We start from the raw sequence: 12,116 nt of genomic DNA, 5'->3' as shown, positions 1-12,116 counted from the left end.
CCAAACAATCTTAACTAATCATTTCTAAGTAGCAAACATGAGCTCTAGGGTTGGACTGGAAACTTACAAGACAGCAGAGGTCATTCAATACATGAGGTATTTATAAGTTAACAAAGGTGTCTGACACATAAATATCACTAAGCACTTTGATTCAAAAAAATGGAACTCTCCATAGCCCATTGCACTTGACAATTAGAACACAAGTTTTCCAATGGTCCAAACTACTTCCTATCTACAACACTAATAAAAATAATTTATAGAAAATAATTCAATTAAGTTCAATAAAACTTTTTAAATTAAATTAAAAAGGAACTACACCCCCCTAAGGAAAAGAAATCGTATCTCGCTCTCTTTTTTATATTTAGTTAAAAACAAATCAGTGCATCAAGAAAATCTTTCTAATGTGGTCATATACTTTCCTTAATGCAGTCTTCAATAACAGCATGTTAGGGAGTTCCCCGTCATGGCTCAGTGGTTAACAAATCCGACCAGGAACCACGAGGTTGTGGGCTTAGTCCCTGGCCTTGCTCAGTGGGTTAAGGATCCGGCGGCGTTACCATGAGCTGTGGTGCAGGTCACAGACGTGGCTGGATCTGGCGCTGCTGGGGCTCTGGCATAGGCTGGTGGCTACAGCTCTGATTAGACCCTTAGCCTGGGAACCTCCACATGGGGAAAAAAAAAAAAAAAAACAGCATGTTTTCCTATGCTTCTAGTATTTCCTATGTGACTACTAGAAGGACTTCATAGTATGCACTGGTGCTAAACTGAAAATCTTTTTTTAAGGTCTGCACTGGCGCATGTGGAGGTTCCCAGGCCACAGGTCAAATCGGAGCCATAGCCACTGGCCACAAGCACAGACACAGCAATGCTAGATCTGAGTCGCATCTGCGACCTACACCACAGTTCACGGATCCTTAACCCACTGAGTCAGAGATTGAACCCGCCTCCTCATGGATGCTAGTGGGATTGTTACCCTGACCCATGACTGGAACTCCCTAAACTGATAATCTTTATACAAATTTCTCTTGCACTCATTCATTTACTAATTAATTTATCCAACAAATAATGTGCCAGGTATTAGGCTGGTCCTGCAATCACAATGGGCAAGGTCAGGTCTTGTCTCACCATGCAGTTATAGCCTACAGGGAGTTTCCATCTAATCCCTTCTAAAAACTTTCAAAATCCCCAAGTACCTATAAAGTCCAAATTCCTAAGCCTAGTGTTTAAGCTCCATCACCATGAGGCACAAATACCAGTCTCAATCAACTTCTCATCTTAACTTCTCCAAACTTTCAAACAAACGATACTCCAAACTTTCCTACTCTATAGCTTTACACATGCAATTTCCCATCTGAAATGTTCTTGCCCTAACATAATCATATATTCAAATACTCAAAGCTCTGCCTCCTTCCAAATAATTCCAATAATATTGTATGTCCCCTTAGGACATTGTTATAATGCTCTAGGTACATATATGCTATCTCCTCTATTAGACTGTCGGCTTCTGAAAATCAGAATATGTTTCTGATTCACTTCTGTATTCTGTATAGCACCTGAGACAAGGTAGGCTCAACAAATATCTGTTAAATAAATACATGGTAGCAATTCTAAATGTAAAAGATCATTAAAGAGTGAGAACATTTTATAAAGCTCAAAGAATGTTTTTAAAACATCCTTTTATACATTATTTTACTGCTGTTACAAAATATTATAAATTTAATGTGTGAGCAGCTGAGCTGAATTGGTACTGACTCCAGGACATCCCATGAAAGTGTTTTTGCCCCTAGTATATTCTACCTCACTGTCCCAACCATATATGTTGTGAATCAAACTGATATCTGTACATACTGGGTCTAATCCCTGATAATGATATATTTAAGTCATTTAACCTTCCTTTTTTGTAAAATGGTTTGTGCTTATTGAGAACGGGCTAAGGGAGAGAGAGGTCTTTTTAAATCTGTTTGCGGGCTCCAGCTGAGTTCTGGCTAATGAAACGTTTACTTCAGCAGTGGGCATGACAGCCCCAGCCCCAGATTTGCTACTGGAATCGAGGGCCCTTCCTTGTTACACTCTTCATGTCAATAAATGGCATGATAGATTTTTCAATAATAGAGTCACTGTCAACAAACGTTACTTCCACCCTAAAAATAATTGTATGTAATTTGCCCAAAGATGCCAAGGCACGCCTCCTTGTCGTTATCACCATCTACTAGGCTACTTTAAAAATAAGTTTAAAATGTATTGCCTGAAACTGAACTGACAGTTTCTAAATTTTTCTCTTTTAGACTAAATATATTTCAATGTGAATAACATGCCTCTTAAAAATAACAAACATCAAAACTGCTTATATTTAAACAAGCCCAAGATGATCAGTAGAAAAATAAAAAAATAATCTTAATGAAAAGACCTCATCTTGATGAAGCTCACACTTCCTTTCTTCAGGCAGTCATTCCACAAATATTTACTAATTTCCTACTGCTGGCAGAGAATAAGGCTTCAAGAAGATTAGCAAAAAGTGTTACCTCCCCTCAAGGCTTGTAAAGCCATAAATAAAAGTACATTTTAAAATGGAATATATTTTGCACATAACACTATATTAAATAGGAGGAAGAAGTTGCTAAAAACAGATCTGTGAATGCACTACTCTTCACTTTACCACTGTATATACACAATCCTTTTCAACATAAAGACACTTCACCCTTAGAATCTATTTTTTAATCTTATTCTTAAATTTTTTTAAGTCAAACCAGTTTTGCTGCATGATTAACTGCAAACTGCAAGGTATTATTCTACTACAACATCCTGACAACCAGTTCATATTCAGTTACACTATCACAGCACCAAAAAAAAAAAAAAAAACCTAATTGTATGATCATGTGGATACTGCAGAAGCCCTTTAACTCAATCCTAGATGGGCCTCAAGAGGATAATGCTTATTCTGTTGAATTCACTGCCAAATCACAATATGAAAGAGCTAGGACCAAAACAAGACCCAATTATACAAAGAGTACATTTTACCAATGTTGGGTTTTTAAGAAATAGGTATGTGGCCCAGTACTTGTGGAAAATTGTTCAAAAATATTTACATAGACAGAGCTGTAAAGACAATTATCACTCACTCACTAGCCACAACGATGAGAAACCCTCATCAGGCAGCATCAGGACAGCTTAGGCATGAAATATTTAAAGCAAGAGAATCCAATTTCATAACTCTCTAGTGCTTAAAGCACATCTAAACTTTTGGGTTCTTTGAGGGGGGAAGAAGGAGTAGATTTATGTATTATTTCTGCTATTAAAATATTTTTATACAGAAGAAAACATTTTGGCTCCTAGTAATGCTCATGACTCTCTGTGTATGTGTATGAAGTTCTAATTACCATTTGTTCAAGCATCAAAAAATAAAATGGAAACCATCAGCAAATACAATTATTCACAAAAGTTAAGATATCTATAAACTGGTTTAGTCTAGTCTAATTTAAACAAGTCCAGAAACCATTTAAGTTACCTAAATGGTAGCCTCTACAACTAACTCCTGCTTCACACAATAGTTATCCTGTTCTTTTAATACATATTTCTGATTTATCAAGAACTGGACCTATTATAATAGATCTACAAAAAGAAAAGGAAAAAATGATAACAGATATGTAATTCTAGCTTTTTAGTTATCTCAGTAAAATTATAAAAGCAAATGCTAATCTCATATCAAGTCTAAATATTCAATGTGTCATTTGTCAAGTTTTTATAACTCCCAAACTATTTTTATTTACTTTTTTTCCTCCATTATCAATTTGGTGTGTGCTCAGTTCAGATCTAAACTAAATGAGCTGACATTACTGGAATAAACATTTACCAAATGTCATACAAAACATTTAAAATCAAAAAAGATAAGCCCACTGCCCCAGAATTACACAAACCAGTATTCTTTTTATAAGTTTAGGAAACAGATCTGATTAGATATAGACTCTAATCGTTAAATGGGTTTTATTTTAAATGGTATGGTATGACTGATTTGCTCTTTTGTTTTTTTTTCCAGCTGTACCCATGGATTATGGAAGTTTCCAGGCCATAAACCAATCTGAGCCAGAGCTGCACCATAACTGGATCAATGAGGGATCCTTAACTCACTGTACCAGGCCACCAAGGATCAAACCGGTGCCTCCACAGAGATAAGACAGATCATTAATCCACTGTGCCAAAGTAGGAACTTCAATTTAGTCGTTTTATAGGGCACAATCACGTAGTTTCATGTTATGTATATGGGTTTGAGTTTCATTGCAACTAGTGACATGACTAAGTCACTAGTCTTAGTGACTTTTTATAAGCTTCAGTTTCCCTTTGAGTATGCTAATTTAAACTTATAAATGGGAGAGAACACTCACTGAGCTCTCTCACTGATGAACCACTGAGACAGATTCCCACTTTCTTCTTTCCTTTAAAAAACCCCAGTTTTAATTTAGAGACATTTTATTTAATGTCCTATGTAAAATACAACCAACAGACTGATCTGATGCCATGTGAATATGCCAGCAAAGAATTTCCTTGTAAATTTTGTAGCGAAGGTGTTTTTGTTCTCTGTATGTGTAATTTGGGATCTCCGCATCATTCCATTTTAGTGTTTAAGCACATCTTTTTTATTGAATTAACTGGGCCTTTAAATTCAACTAATACATTAACTTTTTCTCCAATTTACCACATTTATATATATATATATATATATTTTTTTTTTTTTTGGTATTTTGCCTTTTTCTAGGGCCACTCCTGCGGCATATGGAGGTTCCTAGGCTAGGGGTCTAATCAGAGCTAGAGCCGCCAGCCTACACCACAGCCACAGCAATGCCAGATCCAAGCCACGCCTGTGACCTACACCACAGCTTATGGCAACGTCAGATCCTTAACCCACTGAGTGAGGCCAGGGATCGAACCTGCAACCTCATGGTTCCTAGTCGGATTCGTTAACCACTGAGCCACAAAGGGAACTCCTACATTTAGATTTTTAGATCAAACTACCTGAACAAGAGATAAAACAAAGAAATTGCTTTACTGGGTAAAGAAATCTTAATATTACTTGAATGTATAGGAACCTCTTTCAAATCTTAAAGTTTTCTTTTTTATTATTCATTAAAGGATAGTTGATTTACAATGTGGTGTCTTAAAGTTTCTATTGAGGAACAATATTTTGAAATGTATTCATCACTAAAAATAATACACATCAAGCAAAAAAAGGGAAGGAGGGAGGGAGGAAGGGAGGAAGGAAAAAGAAAAAAAAAAAGCTGGAGTACACCAATAATTGTTTGCCTATTTTTAGGTTAATATTCAACTCTGCTTGTGGTTGTGATTTTAATACCTCATTACCAGGAAGTTTTACTCAGGTTTACTTTATACAGTAGGTGAGTTTATATATAATGCCTATACTCACCAAAACACAAATCTCCACCTGCCCCCATCAAATGATTAATTTTTCCCTAAAGCAATAATTTTTAAATTATAATTTTCACCAATTGTTTAATTTTCATACCATTAGAACATAAGCCCTTTACATGCTATTTCATCACAATCTCAGTATAAATGTCTCATTTTTTATAGAAAAAAACTAATTACATGGTTCAGTAAGTTGCCTGTGGTAACATCAATTTTATTTATATTCAAAAGCTAGACTTTAGATTATTCTCTAAATTTCAAGCACATTTAACTTAATAATTCTATCTAATCCATTAGATCTTTTCCTATTTTCATATGAAAGGATTCTGCAGTCATTATGATCTTAATCATAATTTTACAATATAAATTTATTGCTTACCAAAGCTGTAATAAGCATTTTACTCTTTTAATAAATTTGTAATTTTCTATTAAAGCTAGTATTTCAGTAATTATACACTAAAATCATATGGATAATCATCATGCAATGAAAACTATTACTATTCTATAGTTTCTGCAAATTAATTCTTTCAAAACTAAACACAGTGAAAACAAGAAACATTTACTTTATAACTACTTAGAACTAGCTATCATTTACCAGTGAGCCTGTCTTTTCCCTAAGTGTTTTCTGTTTCTCTCGAAACACAAATGCATTTTTCCATTATTATTCACAAAGTAACAGCAAATTGAAAATTAAAATAAATTTACTTTTCAGGTACACAGTGTTAAAATCTCAAGTATTACTGCCATGTAATAAAATCTCCATATAAATGCTGATACAAACATACTACAACTCTAGAAAGCTGCAGTGATTAATTCATCTGTTTTCAAAATCCATCAGATTTGTATACTAGAAGAAATAAATGCAAACAATGTTAAAAATCTTGCAATTTAGTCAGAGATTAATTTGATGAATAGTAAATTTACTGTTTTTATATCTTTATAAAACAGTAAAAAGTCAGGGATAAGATTTTCTTTTTAGAAAAAATTTTCAAACTGAATGACATTTTAACTCAAGATAATTTCATTTCATTCGTGTTAATTTTATTGGTAAACGAACCACTACTCTCACAGAATGCAATTCCTTTTCATTTCAAATGGGAATAAACTCATTTACAGAGTTGATTAAAATTCATTTCATTTAATCAGATATAACCAGAAATCACCAAAAGTCAACTGAAAATTCAAAGACTACAAAATATACAAACATAGTAATACTTTCCTACATACCTTACTGTCTATGATTTTAGAAAATTCAGTGTCAACACTTCTCTTTTTTTTTTTTTTTTTCTGGTCTTTTCTAGGGCTGCTCCTGTGGCATATGGAGGTTCCCAGGCTAGGGGTCGAATCGGAGCTGTAGCTGCAGCCTACACCACAACCACAGCAATGCCAGATCTGAGCCGCGTCTGCAACCCACACCACAGATCACGGCAACGCCAGATCCTTAACGCGCTGAATAAGGCCAGGGATCGAACCCGCAACCTCATGGTTCCTAGTCGGATTTGTTAACCACTGAGCCACGACGGGAACTCCAACACTTCTCTTTTTAGCATGCTACACAATAAGTGGCTATTTATTTTCAGTTTGGCTCTACAATCATAATTTGCCTTGGCCAGATCTTAAAAGTTTTTCTTCCTTTCTCCTCTCCCCTCCCCACCCCCCATCCTTCCTATGACTTAGAAGCAGTCTTTACTTGATTTTTAACTGCTTTTGTAAAATCAGATGATTCAAGAAGTTTTCTGTTGTTTTTAAATAGGCTAAAAGTTAGGCTTTTTTCTCAAACCAGAGTGAAAATTTGTCAGGGAAAAGAATAATCGCACAGTCTCAAAGTTGTGCCCCAAATTTACTTAACAGTTCAAAAAGTTAAAGGGTATCTATCTCTACACTGAAGAAATGTGACAGACACTACCATAACCAAGCCATCAAACTTAGCAGGATTAATACTGGGACTAACTGACATGTGTCTCTGATGTGATGCCACAAGAGGTACACATCAACCCCACCTGATATTCTTGCCCAAAATGTTTCATTAAGAAACCATTAGACAAATTTAGAATATGGAACATTTGACAGGACAAATGAACTGCTCCCTTCAAATAACATCAGTTTAACTGAAGGACACCACCTGCCCACACCCCGCCCAAAAAAAAGAAAAAGAGCAAAGACAATTTGGGGAATATTCTAAATTAGGGGGACTAAGAGACAAAACATCTAAATACAACATAAGATCAAGTGGATCCTAGATTGGTGAAAGAGGACTATAAAAGGCATTACTGGGAAAAGATGAAAAAATCTGGATGTGGACTGAAAATTAAGTAATTTATCAATGTTAAATTTCTTGAGTATGATAATGGTTATGTTTAAAAAATAATAATTCTACATTCTCACAGTAGTTACAAGCTATTTAGGGGTAAAAATTCATAAACTCTGTAAATTACCTCCAAGTGGCCAGAAAAAAAAAGGTATGTGTGTATATGTGTGTGTGTGTGTGTGAGTGTGTGTGTGTGTGGATATTTTTCAAAATAAGTTGAGGAGAGGGAGTTAGGTCCTTCCTTGGACATCTCTAAACAAAGTTTTATCAATATCATCATTTGAGATCATAGATAATCTATATATGAAGATTGAAATAATAGCAAACGGGCTCTCCACTCTCTCTTTCAGCTTTCCTTCATCCTTACAAAATGCCCACTTCTTCCAGAGGCTTGCAATCAGTTCAGTGGTATAAACAATAATATTAGAGTGTCTCAAAATATCTTACACTGAAATTCCTATCGTGGCACAGCGGAAACAAATCTAACTAGGGACCATGGGGTTGCGGGTTCGATCCCTGGCCTCGCTCAGTGGGTTGGCAATCTGGCATTGCCGTGAGGACGTTGCTGTGAGCTGTGGTATGGGTTGCAGACACGGCTCAGATCTGGCATTGCTGTGGCTCTGGCATAGGCCAGCGGCTACAGCTCTGATTTGACCCCTGGCCTGGGAACCTCTGTATGCCGTGGGTGCAGCCCTAGAAAAGGCAAAAAAAAAAAAAAAATCTTACACTGGTAAATGTCAGAAAGCCAGACCCGTTTTTCCTAATGTCTAATGCTGTTTTTGCAATGGCCCACACCTCTTGGCATAGGTGATAGCACAATGAAAAATGGGAAAAAAGGCAATACTTACAATACAACAATAAAGGGTAACAATTGCCAATTGCCAGTCTGCCTCTACACTAACACTAAAGTCAGTTCCTAAGATTTCTAATACTGATATCAGGATAATCATTTTTTTTAGAGGTCAAGAGATGTATTCCCATTATAATTCACATATTTATAATAATCAAAAGGAAAGGGGACAGCACATACACATTAAATCTTTAATTTACAGACAATGTACATCTCGAGCTATATTTATTGATAGAACATATACCAAAAATGGGTATTTATACTTTTCTGGGAATTAAAAACAGAAATAATAATGCCTTAATTTAACTAGGTTTCAATCTCCTCATACTATCGAATCATTTGAATTTTAAGGGTATTTATAAGTCAATGTGAGAGTACAAACTATGCTGTTAGAATCACAGACATGTTTCTTTCATTCATTCATCCAACAAACACTAAGTAAATATACTACTAAGCATATATGATATTTCTTCTAGACCAGGGACTTTTTTTTTCCGTGTTTTTTTTTTTTTGTCTGTTTGTTTTTGGTTTTTTTTTTTGGTCTTTTTAGGGCCACACTAGTGGGATTTGGAGGTTCCCAAGCTAGGGGTCAAACTGGAGCTATAACCGCTAGCCTATACCACAGCCATAGCAATGCCAGATCTGAGCCATGTCTGCAACCTGCACCACAGCTCACAGCAACACTGGATCCTGAACCCACTGATCGAGGCCAGGAATCAAACCTGCGTCCTCATGGATACTAGTCAGAGATGTGTTTCTGCTGAGCCACAATGGGAACTCCCTGGACCAGAGACCCTCTGCTTTGGGTCGAGCCACCTCTGCCACTAGAAGTTTGTGCTTGCTCGTTGTACCATTTTAGGGTTTCAAGATTGCATGTCTTTCCCATTACTGAGTAATAGGCAATGAAATGGCCAAAAGATTGTGCTTATAAAAAGATTTTGTTTGGTAGATTAGAAGTCAATTTAGCATACTATATTAATCTCTAAAAATTCAAGATAAAATATGGAAAAGAATTTGGGAGTTCCTGTCATGGCTCAGGGTCAACAAACCCAACTAGGTACCATGAGGTTGCAGGTTCGATTCCTGGCCTTGCTCAGTGAATTAAGGATCCAGAGTTGCTGTGAGCTGTGGTGTAGGTCGCAGACACAGCTCGGATCCAGCGTTGCTGTGGCCATGATGTAGGCCTGTGGCTACAGCTCCAATTAGACCCCTAGCCTGGGAACCTCCATATGCCATAGGTGTGGCCCTAAAATGAAAAAGAATTTGGTCAAGCAAAAAGAACAAAGATAAAATAAAATAAAACTGACAAAGACTATAAATATAATGCTCAGTACATAATCCCTGGTATTTTTTAATTTAAATAAATCTGTATTCTAAACTAAACAGAATGTTTAAGTTCATAGCTCAATTTAGAATAAAATAATTTATTACAAAATATTATGATCTTCCTGTACATATTCATTTTGTGTATAATCTTTCTAATTACCTTCTTTCCTGAATAGAAACCCACAATTATTCCTCAAAATCTATGAGATTAAGCCCAAATTCCTCACCCTTGCTTCCTTCCGTGTATTCCACACTATGGGCTACCTTTCCTCAACTACCTCATACCCTACACGCCCTGGGCAAACCTGCCCTTCCCAGAATTCACTCACTGCTTGCAGGTCCTTTTAGAGGCTACTTCCTGTGACCAGGACAAGTTCCTTCCCAACCTAGATAACACATTTATCCTGTAAGACTCAACTCAAGCCTTGCCAACATTGGGCTTCATCATTATCTCCTTATTTTTTGTTCCCTGAGGTTGAATCTGATGCTGCTGAAAAATCCCTAACTTAATCATTTACAGCTTATGCCATTATATCATATTTATGGACTCATTTAGCTACCTCCCCAGTAAGACTATGAGCTCCTTAAGGATGACAACTCATTTTACATATCCAGGACTGATCACAGCTTCTGCCTAACAAAGGCTGAATAAATGGACCAGAAAACAAGAAAGTTTCTCACTTGGGCTCACAGTGTTAAGTTTATAGAAAAAAACACTTACTTATGTGTTAGTCCTGGAATTGAATGTCTGCTCATTTGGAAAGTAGTCAATCTACTGTATTTCTCTTATATACTTATTCTCTTTATTATATATGTGTTTGTCTTATACCCTTTTTAATACTAAAATTTATCAAGGGTAGAGATTTCATCAAGCCCCTTAATTGGACCCACTGATAAACGTACTTACGGATGAAAATAGGAAGGACATATACATACACTCAGTGTTTGGCAAGTGCCCTTCAATGCCACTATGCAAAGAAGGCAGTAAAGTTATATTCCTTATAGGAATTCAACAGAATCAAATCTGAAAATTCTGAACTCTTTATAACACAATTTAAGGTTTGTTATGAAAGTCTACCATCTAAATCTAGACAAATTTCCTATGAGCAGGGGTATCTTTGCTGCTCTCTAACGTTTTGTTATTTTGTTTGTTTTATGGGTTTTGGGCTTTTTTGGGGTTTTTTTGTTTTGTTTTGTTTGTCTTTTTTTAGGGCCACACCTGTAGTACATGGAAGTTCCCAGGCTAGGGGTAGAATTGGAGCTTAGCTTCCTGGCCTACACCACAACCACAGCAACTCAGGATCCAAGCCTCATCTGTGACCACAGCTCAAGGCAATGCTGAATCCTTAACCCACTGAGCGAGGCTAGGAATCGAACCCACATCCTCATGGATACTAGCCAGGTTTGTTACCACTTAGCCACGACAGGAATTCCCCATCTCTAACGGTTTACTATTCCCAATTATTCCTCCCCAATGTTAACACTCAAACTCAAAAATGATTACCTCAACCTAAAAGTACACTTCAAAAATTAGCAGATACTGAAATGCTATACAGAATAGACCAACTGTCAAAATGTTTTAATTCTGATGTCTGAATTAACTGTTACTGCAGTAGTAGCAACAGCAACAATAGTTACAATCATAGATTTTAACAGTTCTCTGTGCTGTTCTAAGTACTTTAACTTCTTTTATCCTTATAGCCCAATTTAGAGTGAGGAACCTGAGGCATGGATAAGTTAAATAATTTGACCAAGGATATACACCTAGCAAGTCACCAAGCAGAGATTAAAACCCAAGCCTCTGGAGTTCCCGTTGTGGCCCAGTGATAACGAACCTGACAATATCCATGAGGACGCGGGTTTGATCCCTGACCCCGTTCAGTGGGTTAAGGGTCCTACATTGCTGTGAGCTGCGGTGTAGGTTGTACACACAGCTCGGACCCTGCGTTGCTGTGGCTGTGACACAGGCCAATGGCTCAAGCTCCAATTCGACCCCTAGCCTGGGATCTTCCGTATACCGTGGGTATGGCCCTAAAAAAACCAAAAAGGAAAAGAAAAAAACCCAAGCCTCTGAACCACTATGCCATACAATATAAACAGCAATTCCCCAAGCAAGATTTGACAGTAACAGGTTATATATGTGTCTTAGTCTTCTTGCAGACTATTTCATAGATATTTTAAGCACTTAAACAAAAAAATCAATATAAAACTGTG

At 36.5% G+C, this 12,116-nt stretch overlaps 1 protein-coding gene across 6 annotated transcripts in view; it reads right to left on the bottom strand.

Annotated features, from left to right (window-relative positions):
- The window catches only part of MED13L (mediator complex subunit 13L), a 322,312-nt gene that overhangs the window by 269,289 nt on the left and 40,907 nt on the right, over positions 1-12,116 (bottom strand). The window lies entirely within an intron of this gene.

Source organism: Phacochoerus africanus, chromosome 15 (assembly GCF_016906955.1).
Source record: "Phacochoerus africanus isolate WHEZ1 chromosome 15, ROS_Pafr_v1, whole genome shotgun sequence".
NCBI classification, from domain to species: Eukaryota; Metazoa; Chordata; class Mammalia; order Artiodactyla; family Suidae; genus Phacochoerus; species Phacochoerus africanus.
The sequence above is the reverse complement of the archived record's forward strand: the minus strand, read 5'-3'. Positions and strand labels throughout refer to the sequence as shown.